General features: G+C 35.3%; 2 long non-coding RNA genes across 5 annotated transcripts in view; one reads left to right on the top strand and one right to left on the bottom strand.

Annotated features, from left to right (window-relative positions):
• Positions 1-19,256, top strand: part of LOC102155742 — a 291,499-nt gene extending 272,243 nt beyond the window's left edge. For all 4 annotated transcript variants that reach the window (XR_005383271.1, XR_005383272.1, XR_005383273.1 and 1 more), the window contains 3 exons: positions 8,107-8,226; positions 16,121-16,192; positions 17,948-19,256. This is a non-coding gene — a long non-coding RNA (uncharacterized LOC102155742). The remainder of the gene's footprint in view (positions 1-8,106; positions 8,227-16,120; positions 16,193-17,947) is intronic.
• LOC119867325 lies at positions 1,107-17,581 on the bottom strand. The gene is made up of 3 exons (XR_005383287.1): positions 17,443-17,581; positions 6,258-6,300; positions 1,107-2,238 (listed from the first exon to the last, which is right to left on the bottom strand). It is a non-coding gene; the product is annotated as an uncharacterized LOC119867325 (long non-coding RNA).
• Positions 19,257-19,777: the final 521 nt, after the last annotated feature.

Below are 19,777 nucleotides of genomic sequence, written 5' to 3' on the forward strand. Positions count from 1 at the left end.
GAATATACTTTATTTCCAATTTTTCATTTTATAAATAAATTAGTTTCAAAAAAAGTTATGCAAAAAAGTACATATCTTTGATGAATTTCTCACATAAACTTTTTACAAAAAATTGTTTTTGAAAATCAATGAAAAAATCTTTAATATATATTTTTAAATTGTCTCATTAAAAGTCATAATTTGCGAACATGCAGAATTTTTCTCAATGCAATAAGTGAAGAAAAAATTTATATTGCTTTATGTGTTTAATCGTACATTTTTTAAAAATTCAAGTGAAGTAGAACTGTTTTTTAAGAAGTTATTGGCCATTGTCTTTTGTGGCAGTGTGATATGCAAACTTTATAGACTTTTTTTTGGTGGAGGAGGGGCAGAAGGAGAGGGAGAGAGACAATCTTAAGCAGGCTCCATGCCCAGCATGGGACTTGATCCCACAACTCTGAGATCATGACTTGAGCTGAAATCAAGTGTCGGACGCATACCTAACTGAGCCACCCATGTTTCTCTCAAACTTTATAGTCTTAATGCACATATAAATATATACTGATTAGTTTTGTATGTATTTGAACATATATGTTTTTACATGATGTATATTCTCTGCCCTTTTATCATTCAACATTACTTTGATATTGATTCGAATGGTACAGTTAAACAGTTTTCACTATTTTATACTATGATTTTGAATGCTTATATCTCAATTATTCATCCATTCTCTTATCAATGGATTTTTGGGTTGTCTTAAATTTTTTTTTATTATCAACATAATTGCTGTAAGCATACTCATCTCTTTAGATTATGGGCAAAATTACACTATGGGATATGTCAGTAAGTGAAATTACGGGATTCACTAGTTGGAAGGGTCAGCATGATACAACAGTTAAGATGAACTCTGAAGCTAGACTGCCTGAATTCAGTGTTGGTTGTACCAATTAGCTGTTTTTTATTTGTTTTTTATTTTTTTTTATTTTGGCCAAGGTACCCAACTTCTCTGCATCAGTTCCTTCATATATAAAATTAAAATGACAGTACATACCTTAACTTTTAAAGATAAAATGAATTAGTATTTGTATAGTTAGGAAAACAACTGGTACATAGTAAACACACTGCAATGTTTATTATATTTCCAACAGTATCAGATAATAATAAACTATTTTCTAAAATCGTCATATGAATTGATACGTCCACAGAGGTACGTATGAGTTCATACATGAAAAATGTTGGACATATGTCCAAGATAAATGCAAATGGCGATAGTTTTCACTGTCACTGTTGTGTAGTACTCAATTGTATCCATTTGTCTCAGTTTCATCATTCTCCTTTCAAAGGACTTTTAGATTGGTCTCAATCTAATGTTGTTATCATAAACATCACTGCTGTGAACATTCCTGTATGTGACTCCTGGTGTCCATTGACAAGAGTTTCCCCTTGGTATATGCAAAAATCTAAATATCTCAAAGAAAAGAAGGTACCTGAAATTTGAGAGCAAATCAATTACCAAGACCAAGGTGATGTAGCTATAAGGTTTAGACTCTAATACCCAATTCCCTAAGATTTCTAAAATTTCAGGTCCCGCCCCCCAAATCAGCTTTGATACATACAGTATTCCCAAGACAGAAAAAGTGATTCATTTTCTCTCCTTAGAAGGGATTTGATTGTGGCTGAATTGTGGAAAGGAGGAATAAAGGGTTTGAGAGAAGAACTTCAGAAATGGAGGAATAAGTGCCACAGCATATACCCATAAAATATATATGTCATTATAGATAAATATGTTCAATAGCCTCAGGTTTGCAGAGATGGAATTGCCCTCCACCAGCCATAGCCTCTGTTCATTGGACAGCAGCACAAAAGCACCACGGAATAAAGCAAATATTCTAAGCTTATTCCGGGTCAGGTACATGTAGCATTTGAGACTGAGAATAAAAAGATATTGTTGTCTGCCTTCCTTCCCTGCTGGGATGACACCAATCATCCTCAATTTCTTGCCCTTTTATTTAGTCACTTCTTTAGTATTCATCTCTAATAATATGTAACCACAACCTGTCATTATAATCAAAGGACAAAATCAAACATAAAAATGTGAATAAAGGCTACATAAAAAAAGAATCCATTTGCTCATCACAGAACCCCTGGCAGCTGCCTTAGTTCACAGTTGGCTCCATCATCCCATTGGCTCTTCCTCAGCCTGGGGCTCTCATTCTTTCTTCTGCAATGACCAGTCATTGGCTTCTTCCATCTTGTCACCTGCAAAGTGGGGAAAGAACATTCATGGGTACAAATGACCTTTCAATAATCACTAACTCTAACAAAACAAGATAGTAAGAATCTCCACTGGATTAGAGACTAAAGTCTGTCTTGCAAATTAATTCAGACCTAGGCAGAAATAAAGCCAGAATAAAAATGCCAATGTAACGTTCTTACACATATGATGAAAATGTAATGCAAAGTTAGTTCTCGTTTACAAAATACTTGAACTCACTGCTTTCAAATTTCTCATGGTTATCATGCTGGCAGTTGTTTTAGAGATAAGCCCTCTCAGTTCATGTTAACATGGCTTAAAGCAATATGGAAAAGTGAACTGAGCACAAGAATGGAAATTAGGAGGCATGACTGATCTTTTCCAGGCTGTGTTACTTTGTCACTAAATTCTCTGATTTTATATTCCCACCTTGGTAATAATAAGCGTGCAACTCAATAATTATTTTCATTCAATAATTTGAACAGTTGCCTCCTTGATCCTTGTAGGAGGGCAAATGAGTAGAAGTCTGGAATGCTCCTCTCCGTGTTATCCAGAGCTAGTTTGATGTGTTCCATATATTGGATTAGATGATCTCTAAGGTGCTTTGCATGGTCTGTAAATCACCTTAGAAAACATAGCTATTGTTCTCAACCCTGGGTGCAAATTGGAATCTTCTTGGGAGCTAAGACAATCCCAGGGCCCAAAACACATCCTCAGAGATTGTGACTTAATTGGCCATGGCGGGGCCATGCCAGAAATATTTAAAAGCTCCCCAGGGGATTCTTTGCAACTAGGGTCAAGAACCCTGCTCCCAGCGTTTGTGATTACATGACTGGATTGGGACTCCTTCTGCTTTGTCCCTTTACATTAGTTCACATGCCAAGCACCCAAAATTATTCAGTCGGCAAGAAATGAGGCAGCAGACTTGAAAGAAATTGAATAAATATTTCCTCTATTTTTTAATCTCTCTGGCTAGACTTTTCACAGAGATAGATTGTTATAAAGTGAGTCTAAGCAGCAGAAGCTGGTGTATTCCTAGGCCACTGAGATGGTGAACAAGGGACTGACTGTCTGGGAAAAGCTTGAGTAGGATGAATAGATTCAATGAACTTCAGTGCACTTGCTGGAAATTTGGTAAGCCTTTCAGAAAACCTGCAGACTCCCTAAATCAATACCCCAGGGCAGGTTTCAGCAATAACCATGCCAATTTTTCCCACCATGTGTGGGTGAAACAGCAAGAATCCACGTATTAGTGGCATTTCCATTCTCATTCAATATACACCTAGTCTGCCCCAGTTCAACAGCTGTGGCCACTTAGCTGAGTCCTGTTGGCTCTTTTTAGCTCCAAACTTTGTGACCTGGAAAATCTATCTTCTGTAGATGCACAGCGGCCTGTTCATTAGTTCTACTAACATTCTTTCCAAGACATGGGATCAAGCTACATTTCATATTTTACAGAGATACTCCTTGCAAAATTTGTATCAGAGAGCCGAGTTAATTCCATTTATATTGCCAACAATGCAAAAATTTATTAATCTATTTTAGACAAAAATGAGAAAAACTATGAAAATTTCTTTGTAATATTATTAATATTATTAAAACAAGCTTGATTAAATGAAAAGTTGGCTTTTTATTATAATATGACAGCATACTGATAAGTGATGAATGGGAATAATAATTTATTATTATTAATATATCTGACAATATCTTAATTATCCATAACCTTATGTATATAATATGAAAAATAGCTTAATAAAAGTAGATCAATGATAGCTAGTGATTGATAGGTATTCATAAATGGGGTGAAATGGCAGATAATACTAAAATTGAATAGTTTGGCCATGGAAAAAACAAGAATTATATCAGACAACCAGTGCAAACATCCTTACTTTAAATCATAAGTGGCTTTAGGGTGGTGATTGGGCCTGATTCAGGCTGCTAAATACAGTGTCATTTTTTTTACTTAACACCTAAATGCTCAAATTTTAGGGTATATTGTGGAGGTTGGAAGAAAAAGTGGTTTCTCCTGTTTGAGAACAGAAGTAGGAGAAAGCATTAAAATGTAATAAGTAAATATAACAATAATAATGGCTGTTATTTAACATCACTGGGTGTCAGGCAATAATAGATACTTCACATGCTTGATCTCATTGAATCATGGAAGATGCATGTTATTATCCTTGTGTTACAGGTGAAGAAACTGCCTCTTAGATGTGAAATAACTAGCCCAAGAGCATAGGACTCCTCTATGACAGAAATAAATTCAGACCCACTCTGTTTTTACTCTCCATAGGTGCCAATGCACACAGCTGTTGGAATGTATTGCAATTGATACACGAAGCTAGGAACTTCATGTATCAATTGGTGCCACCAATGGCACCAATACCCACTTATCTAGATACATGGAAGTCATCCTGGTCTCATACCTATGTCCAATTAGGTCATCAAGTCCAACCATTTGCCCTCCAAATAGCTCTCATATCTATCTCTTAATTTCTATCTCACCTACATGCATAAGTTTAAGTCTTCATCAATTCTCACTTAGATTATTCTCACCACTATTTCATCCATTCTTTTCATTACTATGAGAAAGATCTATCTAAAAGGCTAGTTTGATCAGTTACATTCTTGTGATTCTATGGAATTTCTATGCTACTATGTCTATAGTAATATAATCAATCGCCAGTTGATAATCTGGCAACTCAAGTTCTGTGAATATAACCAACAGAAATGCATTCATATGTTCACCAAATGACATATATTAGAATGCTTATAATAGTTCTGTGCAAAATAGCTAAAAATTAGAGATCACCTAAATGTCTACCTTTTGGATGGATGAAAACATTGTGGCATATTCACACAATGCAATATTATATAGCAATGGGAAAAAACAAACTAAACTTTATATAGCAATAAAATGTTTGTATGTATAAACATTCAAATGAAATTCAAAAACATGTAAAACTAAGCTATGCTCTTGGAAGTCAACTGTGGTTACTCATGGGAATTGGAGATAGTATGAGACAGAGGGTGATGGTAATGTCCCATTTTTCTATCTAGGTCCTGATTGAGTGTACATGTTCATGTGAATTTCTACAAAGAGAATTAACACTTAGAATAGTTTACTTTTTTTTAATGTGTATTATGTGTCAGTAAAAAATAAAAAGAACAAAAGAACAAAAATCCTTTAATCATACTCTCTTGCCTTTCATCTTTTGTTTCTCTCCTATGTGTATCTGTACCAGTCAATCTGTTTCTCCAGAGAAATAGAACCAATAGGATGTTTAGGGAAAAAGAGATTTATGTCAAAAAAACTGACTCATGCAATTATGGAGTCTTGGCAAATCCAAAATCTTCAGGGTAGGCTGGCAGGATGGAAACCAGAAAGAGTTGCCATTCGGGTCTAAAGATGGTTTGTGGTAGGATTCCCTCTTCTTCAAGAGAGGTCAGTCTTTTTAAAAATTAGGGCCTTCAACTGATTGGACAAGGCCCACCCACATTGTGGAGAGTAATCTTCTTTGCTCAGAGTCTGCTGATTTAAATGTTGATCACATCTAAAAAGTACCTTCACAGAAGAATAATGTCTGACCAAAACTCTGAGTACTGCAGCCTAGGCAAGCTGACACATCAAATTAGTAGTGTCCCTACTATCTTCTAAGCCATATTGAATTCCTCAGAATTTGTCAAATGTACCCATCTCTGTAATAGCTTTTAATTAGCACATTTTTCCTCCCTAAGAATTTCTCCTAAAGCCTTTGCTTTATGAGTTTCTTATTCCCTTTTTCTGCTTCATTTATTTCCACTCATTCTTCAAGTCATAGTTCAGCCATTACTTCCCCTTTTGCCTTTCTAATGCTCCATCTTTTGTTTAGTCTTACCTCTGCCATAAAACTTACCACCACAGAGCAATATTTCATTGAATGGTCTAGTTCTTTCTTCCTCCCTCTAGATCATGGAGTTTTGTAGAGACTAAGGTAGCACATGCAACCTTAATTAAAATCAGAGTCACCTAGGAGAGAGTTACCTTGGGGTCCAGCATGCTTTGCAGACACTGAAGATGATTAGGTCTGGTTAAATGAAAGTGAAGAAATATATAAATAGAATTTGTATGCTGTAATACAGATTTTGTGCACTCTTATTGCTGTACAGAGTTTGGCTTCACCACCACCCCATGCTTGCCCATGCCATCTGACAATACAGCAAATGTCTAAGGCTACCCTCATATAGTACCAGAACCATCGCTGGATTCAGTCATCAGTAAAATCAAATGCAAACATCCGGATCACTTGTTTGTAAGATGATTGTATTAATTGTTACTTAAAATAACTGATTACTCCATTGAAGTTTTAACTTAAATTTCCAGTTACTCCAGCACATGTCCAGTTAAACTGGGAAGTAATTGGCATAAATTCATATCATTGGAGTTTTTATGTCCAAGATGGAATTACATCACACGTTAAGAATAGATGGAACAACCACTCTCTCCAGGATATTTTTTCCCCAAATAGGAGTAACTACTGGTTTGTACCCCATTCATTCCTCACAATTTCTGAACAAGTTAAGTTGCCTTAGGTCTTCCTGTCCCTCTACGAGCACCTCATTAATGATATCTTTGTTTTTGTGTTTAATATAAAATGTAGTCCGTAGGCATTAATGAGGAATTTGTTCGAAAAGTCAAAAGGTCATATTTAATAGCGATATTGCTTTTGTAAATTGCTGCTTCATGCAAATTATGCTCTGCTCTGAAAATGCTCAAATTGAAGAAAATATTCATTTGCTTGCTGAATAAAATCTTTCACTGCTTAAAAATACAGCTTGTTAACAGTTTTTAAATCCATTTACTTTTATAAATTAATTTAAACTTTTCAAAGTCCAAGAAAGTGCTTACCAAAAAGGAATTCTGTGCTCAAATACCCTTAATGAGTGCTACATGCCACAGCTATCAACTCGATGAGATACACAGCACATGTTTCTTCTTAAAATCTTTGAAAAGTCATGCTGTAAGGAAATCTGTTTAACCTAGTATTTTCTAAACCTAGCCTGACCACAGCATTCCCCAGTTTTAGCCCAAATTGGCCATGGTTTTCATTTATTCACTTTTAAAATTCTATCATATTAATTAGCATTACTTTTCACTAATTTTTATTAGCTATTATAATGGGGTTACTCTATGCAGAGCACTCACCTAAACACAGACAATACGAAGAGGGAGAAGGCATGAAGCCTAAACTCAGTTGCAATAAATAGTAGAAGGGAGAGAGAAGATGCATAATAACACTGCAAACTGCAGAGTCAGACTAGAGTTTAAACTTCAGCTCTGCCACTTAAGAATTTTGCAACCTTGGACTCAATACTTAAATGATTTTTATATTAATGTCTTCATCTATAAAATAAGGGTAGTAATGTGTACTTCATATCGCTGTTGTAAGGATTATGTATTGTGTATCACATATTTTTTTTGTATCACATATTTAATACAGTATATACTATATAGTAGTGTTCAATAAATGGCACTGATAATGACAATAAAATGGAGAAAGAGGACAAAAGAAAGAGGGCAATTGGATGGAGACAAAGGGATAACATAACAGATTTTGTTAAAGGCCAAATTAATTATGTAGTTATTCTGATCACCTGTGGGAAAGATCAACTAAGATGGATGAAATAAATTAACCAAAAAAACCAACTTAGAAGTTATGCAGAAATTTGTGGTTGTATTAACAGTCTGCCATCTATATCTTTTCCTGTTTGAATGCAAAGCTAATGCTAATAATATTCAATTGCTACAATGTTTACATTTATTATCATATAATTTGTGATATGATGTGACCCTTGAAATAATCAGGCACTGAAATTTAATTTCTATTACATAGATGAAGAAGCTCCAGAGAAGAAAATAGCCAGTCAAAAACACAGAATCTCCTAGTCCCTGACATGGATTTACCCATTAGACTTCACTAATTCCAGGATCTAGTACTAGCCCCAGAACACAGGTACAGTACTATACTTGATTCTCTTATCTATAGACAAAATGGCATGACTTTCAATCCATTAGGTAATAGAATTTGCTTTAAAGCATTACAACTAATTAGCTTTGTAAATAGTAAGAATATCTACAGGGGTCAGCAAATGTTTTCTATAAAGAGCTAGATAGTAAATATTTTAAGCTTTGCAGGCCATATGGTCTCTGTCACAAATACTGAACTCTGCCATTTTAGCAAAAGAGCACACACGCACATGCACATACACTCACACATACACACACCACAAGCTGTTGTTACCATCTTAAGCTTTTAAAAAATGATTTAACTGCCCAATGCCTTTATTTCTTTCAAGGAATATGTTGTTGATATATTGTTGCGTTTTTGAAGTTAATGAATATTCACTGCCCCTATGACTACACGAATGATCTTCCTTGTTTTAATTTCAGTTGTTTTATTATAATACATCTAAGAAGGCTTTATATATATATATATATTATATTATTATAATATATATATATATATATATATATATATATATATATATATATATATATTAGTCCTTCCTGGATTTACTAAACTTCTTACACTGTGGATTGATGTCTTTCATTAGTTTTGGAAAATTCTTGGCTATTCTTTCCTCAAAAATTGCTTCTTTCCATTTTCTTTTTATCTCTTCTTCACCTAGGATTCTACATTCTACTTACACATATGTTGGACCTTTTCACATATCCTATAGTCTCTTACCTTTTCTTTTGTGTTTTCTACCTTTCAATCCCTCTTTAAGTTTGATACTTTTTCTGGTCCTGTATTTCTGTTTTCTAAAACTCTCTTCTTTTATACCAAATGTACAGTTATATCACTTTTTAAATATCAGTGCCCAATAATAATAATAAACTGATAATCTATGGATCTATTTATGTTGTTTTTCTCTATTGGTTTTCAGTCTATTCATTCTTCCTTCCCAAACTGCATGACTATTTTGAATAAATAATAGAAGAAGAGAGAAAATGGAATAATGTAGGGACTTTGGGGTTTTTATCTTTTTTCAAAGGGAATTTAATCGTTTTAATTTAATCGTTTTCTGAAAGGCATATTATTTTTTTTTGAAAGGCATATTATGATCTAAAACTATGGACAATATAGATTAAGACTCAGAGATATGTTAGCCAAACAAAACACAAGCCAAGTTAATTATATACTAACTCCCTAGCCATCACTAGATGAGGTTGCTTTGGGAGATTTGAATATTCAGAGCTCACAGTTTCCCCACACATGAGACATATGCATTCCCTCAGGAAGACAAAGACTCTTAGGCAGAAAGCCATATATATATATATATATATATATATATATATATATATATATATATATATCTTCAACATGTAGAAGTGAGTGCACTGGATAATTGGTGTCACAACAAAGGTGTATGCTATGACTTCTTTCTAAGATCTTGGGTACTCAAGTTCTTTTTGTTTAGAACCTACTTCCTTCCTGGACTTTCAAAAGTGTATTGTTTTCTTATGTCTTATGTTATCTATTCATGTATTTATTCCTACTTTAATAATTTTCTTGGTAGGAAAGAAAAAATGCAGCCATAATAACCAGAAGTAGAAGCCAGGTATTCCTTTTGTGCTTAATTTAAAATAGAAACAGTGAAACAGAAACTTTAGGACACCACGAGATGTGTCTATGATGCCTTCTATAAAGTAATCCTCAAAACACTATGTTTGAGGTTCAAAGAAATGAAAAATTGGAGAAAATTCCAAATACTTTGAAATCAGCTAGCACACTTCTAGGTAACACATGGGCTAGGGAAGGAATCAAGAAGGAAATTGGAAAGCAGTTTGAGTCAAATAAGAATGAAGATGAATTAAAATTTGTAGAATGCAGGGATGGCTGGGTGGCTCAGCAGTTGAGTGTCTGCCTTTAGCTCAGGTCATGAACCCAGGGTCCTAAGATCAAGTCCCACATTGGGCTTCCCACAAGGAGAAGCCTGCTTCTCCCTCTGCCCGTGTCTCTGCCTCATTCTCTGTGTCTCTCATGAATAAATAAATAAAATCTAAAAAAAAAATTAGAATGCAGTTAAAGCATTGCTTAGAAGGAAAATTATAGCGCCTAATGATTATATAAGAGAAGAGGAAACATTTCAAATCAATCCTTAAGATTAGAAAATTAAAACTTAAAGCAAAAGAAACATCGGAGGATATAAGTAAATGATTAGAAAGCAGAAAAACAATAGAGAGTACCAAAAATATAAACAAACAAAAAACTGCTTTTTTGGAAAGATCAGTAAAACTGATAAATACCAGACTGACTAAATAGAAAAAAATTTAAAAATATATATTACTAATATCAGGAATAAGAGAGGTAACATCATTACAGATTCTATATATGCTGAAAATAAAATCATGAGATTTCACATACAACTTTATGCTCATAAATTTAACTTACAAGAAATGGAAAAATTCTTTGAAATAAACATATAAAAAATTAAGCCAAATAGCTGCCTGTCTACTAAATAGATTTTTTTTACAGAAAAAAAAAAAACTTGTCTACAAAGAAAACTGCACTCAGATGACCTTATTAATTAATTCTCTAAATAATTAAGAAGGAAACAATAGAAATTCTACAATAAGAACAGAATCCTCTGATATCCAACCAGACAAAGACAGTAAGGGGAAGGAAAATATAAGACCAATATTTTTCATGTGTATAAGTATTTAAATTATTTTTAAAATTTAGTAAATCAAACCCTGCAATATATAAATCATATGCAACTGGGGTTTATCCTGAGAATGCAAAATTGGTTTAACATTTAAAAATTAGTCAATAAAATTAATCAGATTTACAAGCTAATCAAAGAAAAAACATTTGATCCTTTAATGAAATGCAGAATAACTATTTGACAACCTCAAACATCCATTCCTAACAAAAACTCCCAGCACAAAAAGAATACAAGGAATCCTCCCTAATTTAGTATGGATATCTACGAAAAACATGTAACTAGGGATACCTGGGTGGCTCAGTTGGTTAAGTGTCTGCCTTTGGCTCAGGCCCAGCTCTCATGGTCCTCAGGTCTAGCTGGGTCAGGCTCCATGCTCAGCAGGGAGCTTTCTTCTCCCTCTCCCTCTTCCCATCTCCCCCCAGCCCCACTCATGTTCTTTCTCTCTCTCTCAAATAGCTAGAAAATAAATAAATAAATAAAATCTTTAAAAACAAAAACCATGGAGCTAATACCATACTTAATCTTGAAACACTGAATACTTTTCCCCTATGATGAGGAAAAATAGAAGAATGTTTTTTCTTACCAGTCCTATTCAACACTGTCCTAGCCAGTACAATAAGGCAGAAACAAAGGCAAACAGACAGATAGATAACACATATAGATAAATGGCATCCAGGTTGGAAAGCAGAATAAGATTGTCTTTATTCACAGACAACATGATTGTCTATGCAGAAAATTCTATGGAATGTACAAAAGCACTACGAGAAATAATAAGTGAGTTTATCAAGTTTGCAGAATAAAATGTTATAAAAAAATCAATTATTTTCCTACATACTAGTAAAAAATTAGAAATTTCAATTTTAAAATACCATTTACAGTAGTATCAAAAATATATGAAATACTTAAGGATAGATCAAACAAAATATATTTAAGACCTGTTCATTGCAAACTATAATATACTGTTGAGAGAAATTAAAGAAATAAAGGGAACTATACCATGTTCCTGTGTCAAAAAACTGAATGTTTTTATTACCAATATTTGAAAAATTGAACTATAGATGCAACACAATCCCATCCTAAACCCCAACAGCATTTTCTAAGAAACTGACAAGCTAGTTTTAAAATTCATGTGGCAATGAAGAAAGGAGAGAATAATTAAAATAACTTTAAAAGGACTTTCTGGTATTAAGACTTCTTCAAGTTATATAATCAAGACAGTGCAGAATTGCCATGAAAATAGATCAGTGGAACAAAATAGAGTCCAGAAATAGTCACACTCCTATAAAGAAAACTGATTTTTGACAAACGCAAGATCAATTGAATGGAGAATGAATAGCCTTTCAACAAACAGTGCTTGGATAATTAGATATGCTTATGCCAAAATGAAAACAAACAAGCAAAATAGGACGAAACCAAAAGCAACAGAAAAAAACTTTATACCTATACGTAAAAAATAAACTAAAAAATAAACCTAAGTGCAAAACTTAAAATATAAAACTCCTGAAAGAAGACACAGAAGAAAATGTCTATGAATTTGGATTAGGCTCAGACTTTTTCAAAATGACATTGAAAGTATCATTGACAGAACACAATAATACATAAATTAGATTTTATCACAATAAAAACTTCTGTTTTCTGGAAGGTGCAGTTAACAGAATGAGAATGTAAGCCACAGACTGGGAGAAAGTATTTGCAAATCATACATTTGCTAAAGGACTTGTATCCAGAATATATTTATAAAAGCTCCAAACTTAATAATAAGAAAACAAATGGCTCAATAAAAAATGAACCAAAGATTTGAACAGACACTTCACCAAAGCAAAAAACACATGAAAAGATGCTCATTTTTTCTCACCTTAACTTGTCATTAAGGAAATACAAATTAAAACCAGAGTAATATACCACTGTTCACTTACTAGATTGGCTAAATTAAAACAGTGACCCTATCAAGTATTGGCAAGCATGTAGAGGAACTGGAGCTATTATATATTACAGTATAAAATTGTTTAATCACTTTGGAAAATAGTTTTGACATTTCTTAAAACGTTGGGCATACACTTAGCATATCATCGTGGCGTTCCAAGCCTAGATATGTAACCAAGAGAAATAAAGGACTTTCCATACAGACTTAAGAGTGAATGCTCATGCATTCATGTATCTGTAATTGTAGTTGTAATACTCACGTGTGTATAATTTACAAAAACTAGAAATCGCTCAAATATCTGTCACAGGTGAATAGATGAACAAGGTATTGTATATTGGTACTATGAAATACTAATCAGTGATAAAAAGAGTGAACTGTTTATATATGCAATAACATGGATGAATCTCAATATAATTATACTGAATGACAGAAACAATTCTAAAATAGGCAAATGGAAGATCAGTTGTTGCCTGAAGACTGAGAGATGGGAAGAACGGAAATAATGACAAAAGGGCATGAGGGAAGTTTTGCAGGTGATGGGTAGGTTGGCTATCCTGATCGTATTGGTGGTTTCATGGGCGTATTCATATGTCTAAACTTATAAAATTGAATGTTTTAAATGTGTGTAGTTCACTTTGTACCTATTATCCTTCAATAAAACTGCTTCATGAATGGAATAACAAATGTAATTAACAAATTGCATATCATACATATACATATATATATTATACATACACACACACACGCACCCTAGAATATTATTCAGCTTTGAAATAGATGGACGTTCTGACACATGCTGCAATATGGATGAATCTTGAGGACTTTATGCAAAGAAAAAAAAAGCCAGTCACAAAAAGATAAATACTGTTTAAATGTACTTATATTAGGTATCTAGAGTAGTCAAATTCATAGAAATAGGAAGTAGAATGGCGGTTGCCATGGCTGAGGGGAGAGGGAAATGGGGAGTCATTGTTTAATGGGTAGAATTTCAGTTTTGTGAAATGAAGGAGTTCTAGAGACCAGTTGTACAACAATGTGAATATATTTAACACTACTGAGCCATATACACTTAGAAATGGTTAAGATAATAAATTTTGTTATGTGGTATTTTGTACCAAAATTTTTAAAAACTGCCTTAAGAAAAGTTGAGGGAGTTCAAGGCATCCATTCACGCATCCTTGGGGACAGATGTGAGGCTCTACCTGCCACACTCACCATGGGTCTGTAATGAATACCCATGGAGGCATAATGGGAAGTAATCTCATTTAAGGCAGTTGCAGTGGGCTAGACTTTTTCTAGACCTTAATATAAGCATTAACAAATGAAGGAAGAATAATTTCTGTGCAAAGAAAACCTTTACAAAAATGTTGCTTGGACAACTTACTATATTTTGTACACAGCCCCATGCAATCCATTTCATTGTCATATTTATTTGTTGTCTTTCCCAAGATAGAAAAAAAGTAGTTGCATAGTGAAAGTTAAGAGAGGGATCTTTAGACTCAAAATGGGGGCCTTTACTTTTTACCCAAGATCATACCAAGAACCAAGGTGTATTATGAACTGGACTTTAAATGCTAAAATTTGACAAGGGACAGGATATTGTAGGTGTAGGAAGCAATGGTCAAATAATGGCTTTAAAATAAGAATAGCAAAAAATACAATATTTTTTTCAAATATTTACATTATTAGTTTTCCAACTTTTCAGATCTCTGCTGAAATGTCATCTCGTTGGGCAGGACTCCTGATGTCACCCTGCATGATGTTTATCCCTAACCCTCTTGCTCTATCACCTTACCCAACTTTGCTTTTTCCTTGGAGCTTTGTCAGCACCTGACTTACATTATGCAATAATGGAGTGTTTGTTTGTTTACCATGTTGCCCGTAGTAAAACGATATCCATGAGTGCAGAGACATTGTCCAGATGTCTTATTCACACAATGTCTTCCTAGGCTAAAACAATGCTTGGCATATAGAACCGACTGAAAAAGTATATATTCGTTGAATGACTAGAGTAACAAAAAGACATTGGATTTGTACATCTCTCTTGTTACCACTGTGCTATGAGGGGGCTTAGGAGCCAATCAATGAGCTCAATCCTATCCTGCCATTTCTCACCCCAAACCCAGAGCATCTTATGGGTAACAGACACGATCTAACATGATCATTCGGAGTCAAGCCCATACTTCATTTTTGTTCTTTTTATGTGTTCTCTATCCCAGGCAGATGAAAATGTCCCTTAAAATTCACATCCTAGAAAGATTCCCCATTATAGGCACTCTGGATATTCTTGTAACTAAAAAAAGACATCAGTGGAAAATAATTAAATTTGCATCACTGGACCAATAGACTTGTTTTAACTTCTATCATAAAAGTAGCTCCTGGAAAAAAAAAATCCACTAGGACTTATGCAAGTCACTACAAGGAAACTTCACACTGAATAAAATTCTTAGATAAAATAAAGTCTTCATTAGGATGGCCAGGGAGCTGACAAAGCTCTATAATGCTTAGTGTATAGACAGAGATATGGTATCTGCTAGGTGGATTTCCTGAATTATGGCACAAACAGGCACCAAGCACCCTCCCCTTGCCTTTCCTCTGGCCCATCCCTGGGATCTCTCCTCCACTCTGGACAAGCAGGGTGATTGTTCCAGCCTCCAGACTTCCAGGTAGCTCGGAGTTGAAGAACTTATGTGAGCCCCATAAGCATGAGTCTGATAGTGATATCTTGGTCTCATAAAATTTTGATAAAATCTGTGATCACCTCTATAAACCATAGAAGAAGGTAGTCTTGGAGCCACTTCTCATAACTTAGTTGAGTATAAAGCAATTAGAAGGAACGTGTGCTTATACCACTTCACAGCCACACCTCAAAATGTTGCTAACCTGGAATTAACCACAGCTCACCATGCTCAGTCATCCCCTAATATTATAGGTGCCAGAGATTTAAAATTCCTTAAGAGACAACAACAAATAGGAGGACAGATAAGAATCAATTTGTCGGGGCAAAATGCACCTTCGAATGCAGATATCACAGTGCACAGGAGCCGAAAGGACTAAAATTAATGAGGTGCTTATATCCTGGTCCAAATGACAAGGAGAAAGGGAAGTTCTAGAGGTTACATGATTCTCCCATTTTCTGGAAGGAGACAGAGCTAGAATAAACTTGTGTCCCCAAACCCCTATTTCAGTGCTTTTTCTACAGCTACAAAGAACATTCTGGATTTGTGGTGTTTAAATGTTTTTATCTTTTGCAGAAGAACCCCTTCCTCAAGCAAATTCCAATTCAAGGCTTGATGTCAGCAACAGAGGGGAGAGCTGATGACCCAGTAAGAGAACTGAGGAGCTGTACTCCCAGGGCCCCAGCTCTGATTTTCCTATGCACAGTTGAAGATCGGAGGGAACATCTAGGAAAGAATTGTGAAGTTGTTGACATCTGTCTTTAGTGCCTACAGCTCTATTGTTCAATTTTTCCTTTTCTCTCCTCAGAGTCTAGCCTGTCCCTGTTGTAATGACCTGAGCCCCTCTGCATATTCATATTCTCTCTCTCATTTGCAGCTGAAAGCAGTCCTTGGTACATTGTTTTAAAACTTTTCACACCAATATTTACCCAATCACAGTTCAATTTGCTTTCTGTTGGCTTCATTTTCTCTGAAATTGAAGATAGAAGCTCCCCTCCCATTGAACATTTCCAACAATTGGGAACGGGTTGGGGTAATCATTTAGGCAATGAGGTCTGAGTTCCTGGGTGAAGGCGAGCTGTCTAACGAGCTTCTGTTATTGGAGGCTTCCTGGGTAGCAATCAAGACATACTCTATAATATTTTTTCAGCTCTCCCTGCCTGGGTTGTAAAGCTCACTCTACTACTTACTTACTATGCGATGTTAAGTAGATTGCTGAACTGCTCTTAATATCAATTTTCTAATCTGCCACTTAAGCTTAAGAGTTCTACCTCAGAGGTGCCCGGCAGGCTCAGTGGGTTGAGCGTGAGACTCTTGGTCTCAGGGTCACAAGTTTAAGTCTCCCATGTTGGGGCTAGAATTAACTAAAAATAAAGTAAAACTACATGCAAAAAAGAAAAAAAGACTTCTACCTCGGACGCCTGTTAAGAAACATGAAAGGTGATAAAGATTACAGTATATCTTGCAATTGTTAGGGCAGCAAACATTGATTCCATTCTCCACTCCCTTCTCCCCTTTGGGAGAAGTTGATGGAGGTGAAATTGGCCGTGACTTCTGATGATTTATTCCTAGCAGCTGATGGAAGGAAAGGTGCTGCCAGCTTTTGGAAGTGAAAACTATTCTTCCCAAACAAAGACTCATCCACCCTGCTAGGCCCTTCCCAGGTCTTCCCAGTATTTGCTCTGCTTCTGCTTTGCCTTCTAGTGCAGAGTGGTTTATTCATTCAACAAATGCATAGTACTGGTTACACACACACACACACACACACACACACACACACTGAATAAAATACAGGTTCATCCCCCAAGAAATCTATAGTTCAGTTACGATTCTGAATAGAAAAAAGCTACACACTTTTCCCTTAACCACACCTATGTAAGGGTTTCACAAATACTTACAGGGTCAGGGGTCAGGGAGCTGTTGATTAGTAGAAGGTCACAGTATGACAGTAGAATTATATCAATAATCACAGATTTGTCTGTAAAAGAGGTAGGTGCATATCATGTTCATCTTAGTTTAATGAACAGCAGCATACAGTTCATCCTGTAAAAAGGACATTTATTCTTATCCTTTTTGTGTTCTAAAATAACTTTTCAGAAATTGAAAAGAAAAAACTATGATAGATGGAAGCCTGGGACCAATGCAGGGATTTCAGTGTCCAGAATAGACAAAGCTACAAATTTTCCTGTATCGGTCGTACATCACCTGAAAAGAGGGTGCCTATTAGTCTCCTACCTAATACCTTTTCCCCTTCCCTGACTCTGCTTTGTTCTGTGAGAAATATTTTTGAGGTTCTTCTGCCCCCAAGCTTCTGGGTAAACTCAGCCAATTGGAAGGCATTGGCCAAGGACTGAAGGACAGTACAAGCAGGTAAGCTGTCGTGTTTCTCTTCCTTCTCCATAGCATGTGGCGCCTTTGGCAGTGGCTACGTCTCCTCTGTGACAGCATCACCAACTGCATTCCAGTTGCTGTAGGACCACAGTCCACCTCCTTGTCTGGCTAGCAGGTGACGGGAGCTCCCTGCTGCCACTAAACCTCTCCGTTGTCTTGCCATCTGCCTTTTGGCTTCCTAGAGATTCTATCATCTGTGTAACCAATTCCTGATATTAAATTTCTTGTTTGAAATGTTTACAGTGATAGCTGTGTTCCTGTTTTGAGGAACATAATACAGAGGGCTTATACAGAGGGCTCGTCCTAATGTAAATAGGCCATACATTCAGATGTGCATTGTGTGTGTTTATATATTGTAGAAACAAAAATTAACTTATGTATGATACCCAACATTAACTGGTATACAGTAGCTATTAATGTGAATTGCTTGCAAATTAACTGGTCATGCTATTAGGGGAAATAACATAAAAGGTAATTCAAATATGGAAAATTCATAGTAACTATACATATTTTATGACTTAAAAACCATTTATGCCCTTCGCTGTTTTTGACAGTAATACACATTATACATGTATCAGAAAAACAATGTTCAAAGTTTCGTTTGACAAAGTATATAAGCTAAACATAGATATTTCCCTTCATTCTTCATGAATGAAGATAGTAATCTTCTCACTACTTAAATATCTATATATCACTTGTCATGCAGGAACTCCCTTCCCACAAAATCCTGGCCCTAACCCTAATCCTAGATCTAAGAAGTGGCTTCTGGAACACTCAATAAGAGAAGTTGAGAAGCAGCCTAATTATCCTGGAGAAGACCCCAAACATTTATGAATTGATAGTATTTCTGAAAATTAGTGTGAAGGTAGAGACAAACAAAGAAGGACCAATTGAAATAATAAATACATGAATAAGTAGATAGATAATAAAATGTTATTCATATTTTGTTTAGCAATAGTTAATATTTTCATGGCATTATATCAGCACTCCTAAGAGTTTATAAAGCAAGTGAGAAAAAAAATTTGTCAAAAAGACATCATGATATTTAATAAAATGCACAGTGACTAGAGGGAGTTCATAGCAGTAGAAGCTGGAGAGATCTGGGAAGCTTCAGGAAGGAAGTGATCCTTCAGCTGGGTCTTGGTGAATGGCTGGCAGGTTGACCTCTCCCACATGCTATTCTCCCCTTCCCACTGAACTACCATGTTTCTGCTTTTATCGGCCTGATATGCTGAGCTTTTACCTAAGATTTATTATGTATCTAAGAGCAGGTGGATTCTTTGATATGCAACATCCCTGTGAAATACAAGCACTCTGATTCATGGAAACAATTAGAAAATAAAACTTTAAAATACCTTACAATGGAAGAGAGTAGGAAAAGAAGTTAGAGAAACAGTTTTAGCAAAGTGCTTAGAATAAAAAACCCATATTTTGGGGAGGATTAATCAGTGATACGGTAAGGTAAATGAAGAACATAAATTAGGAGGCTGTTACAAGAATTAACATGTGAGATAAAAACACACATGACAGTGGTCACCATGCAAAGAAGCAATGATGGGCACTTGACACCTAGTAAAGAACACATTTTTACAAAGCAATGGAGTCTTGATTAAGAACACGAATAATGCTGGGGCCCCTGGGTGGGGCAGTAGGTTAAATATCCAACTCTTTATTTTGGTTCAGGTCACGATTTCAGGGTTTGTGATATCGAGTCCCGCATGGAGTTCTGCATTCAGTGCAGAGTCAGCTTGTCCCTCTCCCTGCTCCTCCCGCCACTCACTCTCTCTCTCTAAAATAAATTAAAACAAATCTTTCAAGTTTCTCCCTCTGTCTCTGCTCCTC

The sequence above is a fragment of the Canis lupus genome, chromosome 33, assembly GCF_011100685.1.
Source record: "Canis lupus familiaris isolate Mischka breed German Shepherd chromosome 33, alternate assembly UU_Cfam_GSD_1.0, whole genome shotgun sequence".
Classification (NCBI taxonomy): domain Eukaryota; kingdom Metazoa; phylum Chordata; class Mammalia; order Carnivora; family Canidae; genus Canis; species Canis lupus.